Source organism: Chrysochloris asiatica, unplaced genomic scaffold, assembly GCF_000296735.1.
Source record: "Chrysochloris asiatica unplaced genomic scaffold, ChrAsi1.0 scaffold00158, whole genome shotgun sequence".
In the NCBI taxonomy this organism is placed as follows: domain Eukaryota; kingdom Metazoa; phylum Chordata; class Mammalia; order Afrosoricida; family Chrysochloridae; genus Chrysochloris; species Chrysochloris asiatica.
The window spans coordinates 3,196,449-3,212,229 of record NW_006408676.1 but is presented as its reverse complement, the minus strand read 5'-3'; the positions used below and the strand labels follow the sequence as shown (position 1 = coordinate 3,212,229).

The 15,781-nt window shown below is 38.8% G+C and overlaps 1 protein-coding gene and 1 pseudogene across 4 annotated transcripts in view; one reads left to right on the top strand and one right to left on the bottom strand.

Annotated features, from left to right (window-relative positions):
* LOC102835002 (opioid-binding protein/cell adhesion molecule-like) overlaps nucleotides 1-15,781 on the top strand; it is a 2,270,024-nt gene that overhangs the window by 1,652,790 nt on the left and 601,453 nt on the right. The window lies entirely within an intron of this gene.
* The window catches only part of LOC102810785, a 190,283-nt pseudogene that overhangs the window by 141,328 nt on the left and 33,174 nt on the right, over nucleotides 1-15,781 (bottom strand).

The window sequence follows — 15,781 nt, the reverse complement described above, 5'->3', positions numbered from 1 at the left end:
TTCCCAGCCTTGAATTTTGATGTGAGGTTTCCTTGCTGGTAATTTGTCTGGTATGGTTCAGTTTGCTGATAATTGAAATGCTTCCTGCTTCAAATGCTTTTGAGCACTGTTCACTAGATTGCCCTTCCATATAATGGAAATGTAGAAACCTTTCTAGGTACAATGAAAATTAAAAGCCTCTCTAGGCATCTTTTGTTTTGACACTAAAATTTCTCTTTTGGATTTATAATAATATAATTTCTTCAGTGGTGAATGGGATGCTTTGAGGATAATGTTAATATACATTTGACTTTTTTTCCCCTTAATTAGATTCCTTCAAGGAAAAACTTCTTAACCTTTTATATTATCTAGTTTTGTCAGAGTTTGTTTGCTTTATCTAAATATTTTATAGAAGTCTCTTTACCTACGTAGCACCAATATGCTTGTAGGCTATATCTTTATAATACTGGTCAACTGGAAAAGGGTAGAATATGGGTAGGACAGCCAAAGGAATGCCTTGGGTAAATTGGTAATGGGTAGAGATGTTAGAGGGAAAAAGAGACAGAGAGATAGAAAGAGATGGACAGAAAAAAGGAGTGTCTTAAGTGGATTTTTAACAAATCGTAGACACCACTACCCTCTGAGTGCATGCTCTCTAGTGGCTGTTCATTTTTTGCCCCCAACTCTGCTACTGGAAAGCATTTAAGATGTTGTTTTGATACTTAGTCATACAATGAGAAAATACAGATAGGAAAATTCTCTGTAGAGTTCTAAATGATTACTGGTGTCATTCTCTGTCCAAAGCATAGTTCCTAATATCCAGTGCCACAAAAATATGTGGTTTTTTTCCAGACCCTCTTGACTGTCCTTTTAAAAAAATGATACTCTTATTCTTCCTTTATTCTATAGGACCATAAATGGAGCTAGCAACTCTGTATTTAGTTGACTAACTAAATACCCTTCTTATATTTATGGCTTCTCCATTTGTATCTAGACCCTTTCTCTGGGTTCTTGATTCATGCTGCTTACAAATATTCTTGCTTATTATAATTTCTTATTTATTAATAGGCACATAGGCATAGCTGATGTCTGACATTCCACTAACCCTATCTCTGTTTCCTCTAGTTCTATTTTCTCCATTTTTACCACCATTCTCAATCTCGACAATAACATAATCTTTTTATTTTTTTAAAGTGTTTATTGTGAAAGTTTACAGGGTAGATCATCAGTTTTACATTCAACAAATCATATATTTTGGTTCATTACAATAATTATAATCCCTTTCATTTACCATCAGTTAAGTGTTTCTCTCTATTCATTTTAGCTCTCTCTCACTCTTTTTTATTTTTAAACACTCAGGCATATGTAATAATTTAAACCACCAAAGGGCACATTCTGCAAGTCTGCCTCCTAGCCACCAGCTCTCAGTCCCTCTCTTTCCATGGTTCTAGAGTCCTAAGCTGCTCCCTCTTTCCATGTCCCCACCTCTGCCTACATCTCTGGTGTCGCCACTTCTATGGATAAGGTCCCACATTCCACTTATTCTCTTATCCCTTGATGGTCCTAGGGTCCTCTCTTTCTGGACTGTAAGATTAACTACTCCCCCATTTTTGTTACAAAACTCCTATCTTTACGATTGTGACAGTCACAATTAGTCATGATAATAATTACTATTGAATCATAAGAATCTTATCCGCATCTCTTTTTACCAGACCCATCTAGACAAGATGAAAACTATTAAATAGGGATTCAATCTTCCCCTGCACACTCTTAAACTAAATTCCCTCTTGAAAACTTGTAAGCCAGTCATTTAGAGCCCTCTTGTTTTAGATAGCCAATGTGTAAGTTTCCCGTCCCTATCTACCCTGTATACAGAGGAGATAGAATTGATACTTGATGTGAAGACTCCTTCCCTCTCTGTTGGTATTTTTAGCTACTGCCTCTATGAGTGCAGGCCAAGTTTATCATAATGTAGCAATTTACCCTTGTTTTCTTTATCAAAAAAAAAAAAAATCTTTAATCTTCCTCTAGTCGAGTTCTGGTTATCAAGCCATCAAGGGTAGGTCAAATAGATACTATCTGTAAGTTTGGGTGTTCTTGTGCATCTCCCCTCACTTCATATCAGTTGGATGCTTCACTCTCAGCTCTAGCCCTCTGTGGCTATTTCCTTTTCCATGGGCTCAAGTGTCCTCAGGTTCATCATCTAATTTTATATTTTGTTTTGTTTTGTTGATGAGTGTCTGATTTGAGCTTTGTCCATGCTTTCTAAGGGGTGACCCAATTGTGAGTAGACAATTGTCTTCAGTGTAAGAAAGGATGATAGACCATATGCCAGAGTATATTGGTATATTGTGTAACACCTTATTGTTAATTTGGTATTAATAACTTAGAAATATCCATAGAACAAATGATGATTGGGATTATATTTCTAGAACTTGTCAAGTAATGACTTAGGAAGAGCAAAATGTCTGATTTTTTGCACAGATGGAACATGAAGCTCAGAATGTCTCATTCCCCATGTTCATTTACTTTAGTACCTGAGGTGATAATTAAACTTGGTGTGGATTTTAAGGATATCTCAGGGTATTTCATTCTTATCATGTAAAAATAACAGTTATGAGGTAGTCTCCTCCTGGAACACCTGATTCTTGAGTTATCAGTGAGGGGAAAGGACATTAAGGGTGAACACAGTGACAGTGAAGGGCCTAAGAGAAGCTTTATGAGATTGAAACTGATTGTTATTTTCCTTATTACTGCCTTATGCTGGATAAGGGGAGGTCCCACTGAAGTCCTCAGGTTGCTACAAGTGATTTTGAACTGCGATAAAATAATACGTTCCCAAAGCCCTCAGCATCAGGAGTAGCTGCACAGCCAGAGCAAAGAGGGAGGTGGAAGTGTTTAGTTTAAGCCTCTTTTCCCTCTGACCCCCCCAGAATCCCTGGCTGCTTTAGTCTTTAATGAGGGAAGGAGATGGGTCTTGGAAATGCTTTAGATTGGGTATTTATAGGAGCTCACATGCTCCAGTTGTCTCTCTTAAGTATTACTGCTCTGATTCTTCAGTGCACAAGTTGAATAATTTACCAAAAAGCACATGTAAGTATCTCTTTATTATTCATTATAATGAACTGAGACAGGAGTAATTCTCCACTCTGCTGGAATCCCCTAGGGCTTAACATAGACAGACTTCATTTTGCTTTCCCACCATTAATTTGAGTGGAAGGAGACTCTTTTCCCTGGACAAGTGGCCTGACTACACATACCATTTGAGGAATGTGTGGGGAAAAGAGAGCGGGGGATTAGGACCCACAAGCAGAGAAATAGCAACATAACGTCAAATGGTAGGGACTCTGGACGATCTGTTAGGTGCCAAATAATGAAGTGTTACAAGGAATTATCCAGGTAACAGGAATCAGTAGACAGTGTATACTCAAGAACTGCATAATTATTTTCAATGTTCACTTGAGTTGAACATAATTAAGATGGTACATTGTTTGAAATGCATAAATTATGCACTTTTCAAACAATTAAAAAAGTACTTTTCTACCTTCTGACATCCATCCATCTACCCATCCATCCATTCATGCACCTAATCTGTCTCTTATCTCTATATTTATTTAGAACTCATGGTAAGGAAATGAGACCTTGTTTCTTTTTGAAGAATAGTGTTGTTTTCATGTCATAGCTTCTCAAAACCTCTCAGTAACAAGTTTCTATAGGAATACCCCCTCTTTACAGAAGTCTACAGCATTTGGTATGAATTTCACTTCAATGTGAAAACAAAAACAAAAACAAAAAACCCACAAAAATCCTCACCACTGGAACAATCCATATAAATGGAGAAAATATTGAAGTTGTCAAAGACTTCGTTTTGCTTAGGTCCACCATGAACACTCATGTAAGCAGCAGTCAGGAAATCAATTGCACTATTGCATTAGGCAAATCTGCTGCACAAGAACTCATTAAAGTATTCAAGGGCAAATAAATCAGTTTGAGGGCTAAGCTGCCCCTGACCTAAGTGATGTTATTTTCAATAGCCTCATAGGCATGTGAAAATTGGACAATGAGTAAGGAAGACCATGGAAGAATTGATGCATTTGAGTTATGGTATTGCAGAAGAATGTTAAAACTACCAAGAACTGCTTAAAGGACAAACAAACTAGTGTTGGAAGAAGTACAGCCAGAATGCTCCTTAGAAGTTAGGGTGGTGAGACTTTGTCTTATACTTCAGACATGTTATCAAGAAGAACCAGTCCCTGGAGGATATCATTCTTGGTAAAGTGGAGGTTCAGCAAAACAGAGGAAGACCCCAAAGAGACTGATTAGCACAGTGACAGCAGCATTGAACTCAATTGTAAGGATGATTGTGACATTTACACAGGAATGGACATTGTTTTGTTCTGTTTTGAATACAGTCATTGTGAGTTGAAAGGGATGCAATGGCACAGAACAACAACAACAAGAACATAGAGCTTTAATTGCTCAGCCTTGCTTAGTGCTATACACTAAGCAAGTTTTGATTATCATTGCATACATGTTTTTTGACCTTTTACTCAAAACATGAGTAAAAATGTAAATGTTAGAGAATTCAGGTTGCTTTCTAGTCGGACTCCTTTCTCTTTTGGTTTCCCCTAAGCAGTTCTAAGACTCCTAGGAGCTACGAATACTCTATTTTCCCGGGATGGACAATCTATACAGTAGAACTTCAGGTGATATAAATTAAAGACAGCAACTCCTGTGCCTGAAATAAAAACATCTACAAAAGCTCTGGTAGCGTAGTGGTTACGAATCGGGCTGCGAACCTTAAGGTCAGCGGTTCGAAACTACCAGGTGCTCCGCGGGAGAAAGATGAGGCTTTCTACTCCCATAAGTATTTACACCCTTGGAAACCCTGTACAGGGTCGCTATGGGTCGGAACCGACTCAACGACACTTAACAACAACAACAAACAAAAGTTAACCCTGTGAGTTTACAGTACCCTGGCAATCTCTCCCAGGGAGTCTCATAGCCCAAGGAAAGTTATATTTGCCTACTGTTTTGCTTTCTTACAAAACCAGTTTTCATCGTCTATCTAAATAATCCACCACTATTCTGGAAAAGAAGATTGACTTATGTGATGGTTTACTCTAACTTTGCTGGACCAAGATTTCTGCTTTGGCAATTGTAATGTAGTTTAATATAATATAATCACTTCCATGATGGGATCTACTATGAATAGCCAATCACTTGAAAGGCATTTTCCTTGTATGTGTGGCCCACATCAAATATTTCTGGAAGGTCTCACAAAGCTTGCTAGTGTTTTGCTCATTCTAGCTGCAGCATCCAGTTTTCATCATCTGATTTCTGGTCATTGGACTTGAGCCAATAGTCTGCCATTTTGCCTGCCAGTCATGGAATCTGTTAGCTTCTTCATCCAGTGAGCCAGCAGCCTGTCATCTTCACAGCTGGTGAGCCACTGCCTGCTGTCTGAGCTGCTAATAGTGGTGTCATCAGCCCCTAAGACTATATGAGTCAAGAGACGCCTCAGACATGACAACTGACCTTTAGACTTGGGACATTCTAACCTCTACAACCCTGTGAGCCATTTCCTTAAGATAAATCTCACTTTCACATAAATACAAAGGGGCTTCAAAAAGTTCATGGGCAAATTCAATGAAAAGATAATGGAAGATTTTCATGAACTTTTTGAAGCTCCCTTGTGATATGTAAGTTTTTCTGCCTTTTCTAGACATCCCAGTCTAGGCAACTTATTAAAAACACTTTATATATGTATTTTAAAATAGGAAGAGTTGATAATTTTGTAAGAGAAGGTTTTGTAAGAATTCAGTGAAACACTTGTGAAGACATCATTTCTCATTCTTTCTCCTCCATCTGTCCCTGCCCATCTGTCTATTTAATAAGGATTTTATTTTTACAAACTCAAATAAGGTTTTTCTCAGTTATGTATTCTTTTCAGGATGGTGCGGGATGAATCTAGCCATCTGATTAGCCTCTTAGTTGACCATTATACCAAAATCATTTGAATACACACAATACCTATTTTCTAAACTTGGAAGAGCATGATTTATGGTTTGGGATCCAAAGAAGTGGACACTCTACTTACCTTCCCTAACTTTGTGGCTTATATATATGTATGTTGAAATAGATACACTAATTGAAAGTCAAGTCACTATAATGTTTAAATTTGAGTAATTATAAAAATATTTTAGCAAATATTTCTTGATCATTTAATGTGTTTTCAGCTTGGTAATAATAGTATTAAAGGATTTGTCTTGAATATTCACCACCATCTATGATTTTTTAAATTTTATGTTTCTATTTTATAATTAAGAAAACTGATGGTCCACAGTATTGTTATGTTGTTGTTATGTGCCGTCGAGTCAGCGCCGACCCATAGCAATCCTGTGCAAAACCAAAAGAAATATTGCCGGTTCCTGTGCCAACCTCACAGTCATTGCTACGCTTGAACTCATAGCTGCTGTCATTGTGCCAATCCATCTCGTTGGGGGTCTTCCTCTATTTTGCTGACCCTCCACTTTATCAAGCATGGTGTCCTTCTCCAGGGACTGTGAGCTCCTGATAATATGTCTGAAGTATAAGAAATGAAGGCTGGCCATGCTGGCTTCTAAGGAATATTCTGAAGAAAAAAAATTCGAGCTGTGATCCACAACTATTGGTAGTTTAATAAACTGGAAAGCTTTGACATTAGCTTATATACATCTTACTAAAATATTTCATCTTTTAGTCATTTTAATACACAGAAACACTATGGAAAGCTTAAAGACTAATTAATTTTCAGGTTTTTAAAATCAGTCCTTTAGCAGCTCCCGGTGTGTTGTACCTGAACAAAAAGAGAAAGGTGTTTGCTTGTGCACAACATTGGGACACAGTTCTGGAGAAAGAGTAACCTGCGAGGATTTGCCTGTCTGTGGGATTCCATGATACTATGTATTATATTTGGGAAAGCATTTGCATGGCAATGTGTGGGCTGTAATTTCTGCCCTACCAGAGTCTATACTCCCCTGATACTCATGCTGGGAGTCTGGGCTGACTTGTTCCATTCTTCAAAAAGATAGCAAGCTCCCCAGACTCTGTGCTTTTAATTTAAAATTTTAATTTATACTTTTCCATGGATGATACTGAGACAGACATGGCCATGAGTAAATATGTCAGGATAATAATCTATTGAATGGAATTAAAATGGTGTGCGCTGGGAAACATTTTAATTTCATCTTATTCAGTTATTTGCCAAATATAATGAACAAATTGGAAGGCTGAGTTTTAAAGCTGTTTAGGATGTGAAGGTGAAGACAGGCAGAGTGGAGTGAGGCAACAAGTAAATAGCATAAATTGTTCTGGGTGGCTTTCTAAAGCATCCCTGACTGGTCACAGAGCAGCTCCTGAAACTCCTGTATTAAGAGTAGGCAGGTATGAGAGTGCATGCCCCCCTTGCCCTTAGGATACCACATGCCATTTCCCACTGTTGACAAGGAACAGAGGAACCAGGAAAATGGGACCTGAAGATAGAAAGGATTATCTTAAAACACACTTTTTTTCTTCTCTCAAGGGCTCATTGCTTTTGCAATTGCTTTGCCTCATTCTATAATACATCAGATTCCTGGTGTGGCACCATAGGATAAGCACTTGACCTCCAGGTCAGTTTGAACTGCAAGGTCGGTGGTTGAAACTCACCAGCCGTTCCTCAGAAACTCTCTAAAAGGTTGCTTTGAGTTGGCACTAACTCGATGGCACTTAACAACAACAACAACATAATACTTCAATGTAAGTCAAAGCTGAAAGGAATAAAGAGGTTAAAAAAAAAGAAGAAGAAGAATCCCAAAGCCAGAGGGTGCTCATCCGGTATAATTTTCTGTGGAGAAGCCCCTTGCTACCATGTATGCTTGCACCCCATTTATCCTAAGATGCACTCCTACTACTGTCTCTGAGAAACTGCTTCACTATCTAATGGTGTCTCCCTGGGTCATGAATGAGGCCCTTAGAATGATTATCACTTTTCTATGATGCCTGTACTTAATGTCCCTTAAGGGAATTGAATGCATTTCTCCAAAGATCCTTGCCTGGTATCCTGACTCAATCCATTCACCTGCAATTCCATCCTCATCACCCCTTTGCTCTCACTACCTTCCACACTCACACAGTTTGCATTTGTTTTCTGCAATGTCTCAATATGATTGAGACTCTAATATTCTCTGTATTCAGATCTTTGAGACTGTGAATTGTCCTATTTATGCAGTGAAGTATATGAAAAGACAAGGACATCACTGCATAAGCTTGGACTTCTGGGGCAACTGAATTCTTTTTCAGGTATTCAAAATTATATACATTGATTTCTCAATTATGCATTTTTAGAAATAAAATTCTTTACAATAGGTCATTAGCCTACTATTATCATTAATCACTATGTAAGCCACTTTGAAAGAGGCCTGATAAAAAAATGCAAAGATAAAGTTACCTCAGTGGCTTTTCCTTACATGTCTGTCAGTTTGTTGTACTGTGGGGGCTTGTGGGTTGCTGTGATGCTAGCAGCTATGTGCCATTGGTGTTTCAGATGCTAGTTGGGTCACCTTTTGTAGACCGGATATGGAGGTGTCCAACTAGAACAGACCAGAAGAAATGAATAGGTAGCCCAATTCTGAGGTATTTGTCTCTGGACACCTAATGAATAACAGTGAAACATTGTCAGATAAAGTGTTAGAAGATGAGGCCCTCAGATTGGAAGGCATTTAAAATACAACTGAGAAAGAGCTGACGACTTAAAGTGGAATTAACCTTAATGATATGGATAGAACTAAGCTTTCAGGACCTTCACTTGTTGATGGGGCACAACTCAAAATGAGAAGAAATAGCTGAAAACATCCCTTAATAATTGGAACATGGAATATACAAAGTATGACTCTAGAAACATTGAAAATCATAAAAAAATGGAACGCATAAATATTGGTATTCTAGGTATTAGTGAGCTGAAATAGACGGATACCAGCCATTTTGATTTGGATAATCATAAGGTTTTCTATGCCAGGATTAGAAAATTAAGGAGGAATGGTGTCACACTTAACATCCGAAAGAACATTCAAGATCTATTTGGGAATGTGATAGGATAATTTCTATATGCCTACAAGGAAGATTAATTAATGCAACTATTATTCAAATTTATACACCAACCACCAAAGACAGTGATGAGGAATTGATGAATTCTCTCAATTTCTTTAGTCTAAACTTGATCAAAAATAGAATTTAAGTGCATTGGTAATTACTGGTTATTGAAATATAAAGGTTGGAAATAAAAAAGAGGGATTGGTAATTAGAAAATAGGGCCTTGGTGATAGAAGTGATGCTGGAAATAGCATGGAAGAATTTTACAAATCCAACATATTATGCATTGTAAATAATTTTTCAGCAACATAAATGGGGACTATACACAAAGATGAACTTTACCAGATGGAACACACAAGAATCAAGCTGTCTACACTGGTAAGAAGAGATTACGGAGAAATTCAATAACATCAGTCTAAAACAGGCTAGGAGTCGACTGTGGAACTGATCATCAATTACTCAAATGTAACATCACACTGAAGCGAAAGAAAATTAAAACGAGTCCGTGAGAACCAAAATATGATATAAAGTATATCCTACCTGAATGTAGAGACAACCTCAAGAACAGATTTTATGCACTGAAAACTAATGAAAGAAGATAAAAGGAGTTGTGGGATGACATGGAGAACATTATACATGAAGAAAGCAAAAGGTCATTAAAAGAACAAGAAAGAAAGAAAAAACTAAAATGATGTTAGAAGAGACTCTGTAACTTGCTCTTGAATGGAGAGTGTAGCTAAAGTGACTTGAAGAAATTATGAAGTAAAAGAGCTGGACAGGATATTTCAAAGGGCAGCTCTAAAAGACAAAGTCAAATATCCTAATTAAATGTGCAAAGGACTAGAGTTAAAAAACCAAAAGGAAAGAACACACATTTCTCAGGCTGAAAGAAGAGAAGAAAACATTCAAGCATTGGATTACAATTTTGAAGAATTCTGTGGGCAAAACATTGAACTGTGCTGGAAGCATCAAAAGAAGATGGAAGGAATACACAGAGTTATAATGCCAAATAGAATTGCTTGACGTTTAGCTATTTCAGGAGGTAGCATATGATCAAGAACTGATGGTATTGTAGGAAGGAGTCTAATGCACTGATTGTTGTTGTTGTTGTTGTTAAGTGCCTTCGAGTCGGTTCCGACCCATAGCGACCCTGTACAGGGTTTCCGAGGGTGTAAATCCTTACGGGAGTAGAAAGCCTCATCTTTCTCCCGCGGAGCAGCTGGTAGTTTCGAACTGCTGACCTTAAGGTTCGCAGTTCGAAACTACCAGCTGCTCTGATAGCACTAGAGAAAACCAAGGCTCCAGAAATTAAGGTTCCATTGGAAGACCTTCAGGAACTGATGCAGAACTGGAAGCACTCACTACTCTATGCCAAGACATTTGGAAGACAACTATCTGATTAACTGACTGGAAAAATGCCCATTCCAAAGAAATGTGACCCAATGGAATTAGGAAACCATCAAACAATATCATTAACATCACATGCAAGTAAAATTTTGCTGAAGATAATTCAAAGATAGTTGCAGCAGTACATCAACAGGGAGTTGTCAGAATTTCAAGCTTAGGGCATGGAACCAGGGACATCATTGCATATGTCAAATGGATCTTGGTTGAAAGCAGAGAATACCAGAAAGATGTTGACCTGTGTTTTATTGACTATGCAAAAGCCTTTGACTGTGTGAATCATAACAAACTATAGATAACGTTTTGAAGTGTGGATATTCTAGAAAACTTAAGTGTGTTCATGCTAAACCTGTATATAGTTGTTCAAACAGAACAAGGGAATAGTCAATGGTTTAAGATCAGGAATGGTGTGTGTCAGACATGTATCTTTCCACTGTATTTATTCAAATTGTATGCTGTGCAAATGAAAAGTTAGAGTAAATGAAGAAGAATGCTGCATTAGGATTGGAGGAAGACTCATTTAAAACCTGCAAGATCCAATTACACTGCTTTCCTTGCTAAAAGCAAAGAGAATTTAAAGCACTTGATAAAGACCAAAGACTTCATCCTTCAATCTGGATTACAACTCAACGTAAAGAACACAAAAAATCCTCACAACTAATAACATACTAATAAATAGAGAAAAGGTTGAAGTTGCCAAGGATATCATTTTACTTGGATCCACAATCAAAACTCAGGGAATCAGTAGTCAAATCAAGCATGTATTGCAATGTGCTAATCTGGTAGCATAGTGGTTATGAATCAGGCTGTGAACCTTAAGTTCAGCAGTTTGAAACTACCAGCTACTCCATGAGAGAAAGGTAAGGCTTTCTGCTCCCGTAAAGATTTACAGCCTCAGAAACCCTGTACAGGGTCACTGTGGGTTGGAACCGACTCAACGGCACTTAACAACAACATCAATCTGGTTCACAAGACCTTTTTAAATTGTTAAAAAGTAAAGACGTCACCTTGAGGACTAAGGTGCCCCTGACCCAACCTTTGGTGTTTTCAATTTCCTTATATTGAACATGGAATGTATAAAATATTGTGAAATCTGGACAATGAATAAGGAAGACTGGAGAAAAATTTATAGTTTTGAATTGTGTTGGTGAAGAATATTGAAAGTACTGTGGACCACCAGAAAAAGAAATAAATCAGTCTTGAAAGAAGTAAGTTAGAGTGCTCCTTAGAAGCAAAGAGGGCAAGACTTCATCTTATGTACTTTGGACAGGTTATCAGCAGGGACTAGTACCTGGAAAATGACATGATGCTTAGTGAACTAGACAGTCGTTGTAAAAGAGGAAGACCTACAACACAAGATGGACTGATACAATGACTGCAACAAGGGGATCAAACATAACAATGATTTTAAGAAGTTTCATTCTGTTATGCATAATGTCTGGAACCAAGTATTCAGCACTGAACAACACTGTTTTTTGCCAAAAATTTCTAGTGCAGAACCCCACACAGATAGAGTGCAAAATACTTCTGAAAAGTGATTTTTCCTGCAAAAAGCATTTGAAGAAAAGCATAGAAGTGAAATAATCTATAGATAAGCTAGAAAAACTATGGATCAATGAAGTAGGTGATGTAAAAAAATGTAAATCTTATAATTTCTGATATTTTAGGCAACTGAATATATTTTTACTTAAAATGGGCTGAACCAATCCTAGCTCAGATTCCATTTGTTCTAGATTTAAAAATATAAAAGGTTTTACAATTCTTTGGAACGTTAAAGTCAAATTGATTAGGTAACATCGGGCTGTGAACCGCAGGATCAGCTGTTCGAAACTACCAGCTGTTCCGCGGGAGAAAGATGAGGCTTTCTGTTCCCGTAAAGATTTACAGCCTTGGAAACCCTGTACGGGGTCGCTATGAGTCGGAACCGACTCCACGGCACATAACAACAACAATATACTTCTACCAGGTGGTGGCCGAGACACGCAAGCGCACAGGCCTGAAGGAGGGCATCGTGGCCCTGGACAACTTCCTGGACAAGTTGTAGGTGGCCTTCCGGGTGACAGCCAATAGCCCCGAGTGGGACTCAGCCAGCACGCGCACAGAAACGCGTCCTTGCATTCTCCTCACACCTGGAGACTCCACCCTGCCTGTGAGGCCTTGGGGGGGGGGGTCCACTCTGTGTCATCGCTCAATAGTCACACTCGATGCCATTTCTTCCGATATTTATTTCAAGATTTCAAAGGTACATTGGAAATGGCCTCTTTGCAGGGACTTTTATTTGGCTGGTGCGGGAGGTGGGATGGGACACCTGACTTTTTCCCCACATTCAGAGGGAAATGCAAACTTCCAAAAAAAAAAAAAAAAAGATTAAAGCATTAAGAGGTTTATTTGGGTGAGTGGACCTTAGTGGATGCCCCCATCCCAGGCAGGGGCACGGGTCGGGGGAGTAGACACGTGTTCTGTGGACAGAAATCGAGGCAGGAAGTGGTGTCTGTCACCCAGAGTGCCTCCAGCTGTGTCAGTACCAGGGGACTAATAAACTCAGCATGGTGGTGAAAAAAAAAAAGGTGGTGGTGATGGTGTGCCGTGGAGTTGATTCCGACTCTTAGCGACCCTGCACAGTGTTTCCAAAGCTGTCAATCTTTACAGGAGCAGAAAGCTTCTTCTTTCCTCCCACGGAATCGCTGGTAGAACTGCTGACTGTGAGGTTAACAACCTGACTTGTAACCTGAATTATGCTTCCAGAGCTCCTTTTCCATGTAAAACAGGTTGATAAGTAAGGCAATAGACCTTTCTGATAGTAGTAACAGAGCAGACTTTTAAAAATAGAATTTTATTTTTAGAATGCTTTGCTTTACTCAGTCCTCATAATATTGAACGACTCTATGAGGCAAATAATGTTATCATTATTGTTAAGTGATGTCCAGTCTGTTCTGACTCAGACACCTTATATAGGGTTTCCAAGAAGCAACTGGTGGGTTTGAACTAACAACCTGATGATTAGTAGTCCAGTGCTGATCCTACTATAGCACCATACCAGTGGAGTTTCTGAGAGGTTAAATAAATGCCTTGTCCTAAGGTCTTTGATGTTAAGTGCTGGTAAGTCTTCCAAGTATAGCAACCCTGCATAAGGTATCAAAGGAGCAGCTGGTGGGTGTGAACCACTGACCTTGTAGTTTGTAGTCCAGTGCTGATCCTACAGTGCTACACCAGTAGCCAGAACCCAGATTCAAACCCATGTCTGTCAGATGTCACACCCTGCCATTAGCGTTACAATCTTCTTCTCTATAATGTTCACTTTAAGGAGCTCTGGTAGCATAGTGGTTACAAACTGGGCTGTGAACTGCAAGATCAGCAAGGACTGTGAACCGCAAGGTTGAAACTACCAGCTCTTCCACAGGAGAAAGATGAGGCTTTCTGCTCCCATAAAGATTTATAGCCTCGGAAACCCTGTACAGGGTTGCTATGAGTCGGAACTGACTCCAAGGCACATAAACCACCACCACCACAATAATGTTCACTTTACATCTGTCACTCAAAGTTCTAAAGTACTCTCAATACCCGTCATTGGTCTAGATGATCTAGATGATGTCAAGATCCACGTAGAAAGCCATCTACTTCTTGATTGATGGAGATGATTCCACTGTTACCACGTATTCATATTTTCCATTCTTTACAGTGTGTTGGTTTATTGTTTTGTTTTGTTATGCCCCTGCTCATTTGCTGAAGGGCCTTGTTAAGATTTTCCATATGGTGAACCCTCCATTTTTTATTTTTTGAGTTTTTATTGTGAATTTTATGATAGTTTACATGGGAGAACACTAGCTTTACATTCATCCTATCGTATTTCATTTCATTGCAATGATTGACAATCCCCTCCATGCATCATCAAACAAACAAAGGGTACACCCCACAAGCCTGCCCCCCACCCCGACATCAACACACAGCCCCTCTCCCTCCCTGAGTCCAGAGTCTCCAGCTGCTCCCTCTCTCCATGTCATCGTCTCTGCCTCCATCTCTGGTGTCACTGACTCTCTGGATAGGGTTCTCACATGATGATCTTAGGGACCTCTGCTCCTGGATTGCAAAATCAATCACTCCCCTCCTTTTGTAACAAAACATCTACCTTTATATTTCCAACCCTCACAGTAGTCCTGATAGCAATTATTCACTACTGTACCACAAGAGTCTGAACCCCATCTCCTTGCATCAGCCCCGTCCCAACAGATTGGAAACCACTCAGTGGAGGAACCCTCCAATTTTGACTTCTCTTTTTAATTATTTTATAATTCCTTAATTTTCCTATCTCTTCTCTCTTAACCAGCTTCCTACTTAAGCAATAGCTGAACCCAATCATTGCATTCTCTATGCCTGCCCCTGAACACCTAAGTATTGCTGGAGAAAATCTTCACCAAACAGGCCGAGTATCATCACTATAAATGGAAGCTCATTAACTACAAATGGGACCTCAGTGCTGCCTGCAAATCCAAATAGAGTTCTCTAATAATTTTGCTCTCATAATCTGCAACAGCTATTTAATGGTGTTTTTTTTTTTTTGCTCTTCCAACCTCGCTGTATTAGTCTCCTATTTTCTTTGAACTGATTACTTTACCAACTAATCTGAAGAAAATAGAAATGATCATTAAGTTCCCTTGATTTTCCATAGCTAAATCCACAAACTTAACTTGTGTTTCTATACTTTTTTTTTTCTTTTATAATACAACATAAGGAGCCTATCTTCAGCGCTTTAGTACTCATGCTTTTTCAACTTAACGGGAAGTTTCCTCAGCCAGTCATCCCTTTCTACTGCCTCATCATCTACTCCCATGTGATCAGATCTTTCTCATCATTATCTACTCATGCATTGGAATTTCGAAGGGCAGGGACCTTGTCTCATTCACGGTTGTATCTCTAATCAACAGGGGCTTGTTACAAAAGCAGGATGTTGGTCTGCACCCAGATTTAGTGAATCATAATCTGCAATTTAACAGGATGCACTGGTGATTTGGAGGCACATTAACATGTGAAGAGCACTAGCCTAGCATTTACTAAATAGTGTCAAATGAATATGTAAATTCTCAAGTGTTTACAATATTCCAAAACAAAAACAAAAACCCAAGAGTACAAGTCTCTGGAGAGCACAATGCCTTCTAGTTCTCTTCTCACCTTCAATGAATTAAAAATTAAAATTCTGGCTGCTGACATAATCAACACCTCACTCTCTCCCAACTCTTCTCAACTTCTTCAATCTTCTTTTTGCCCTTAAACTGCAACCCTTCTCGTCAAG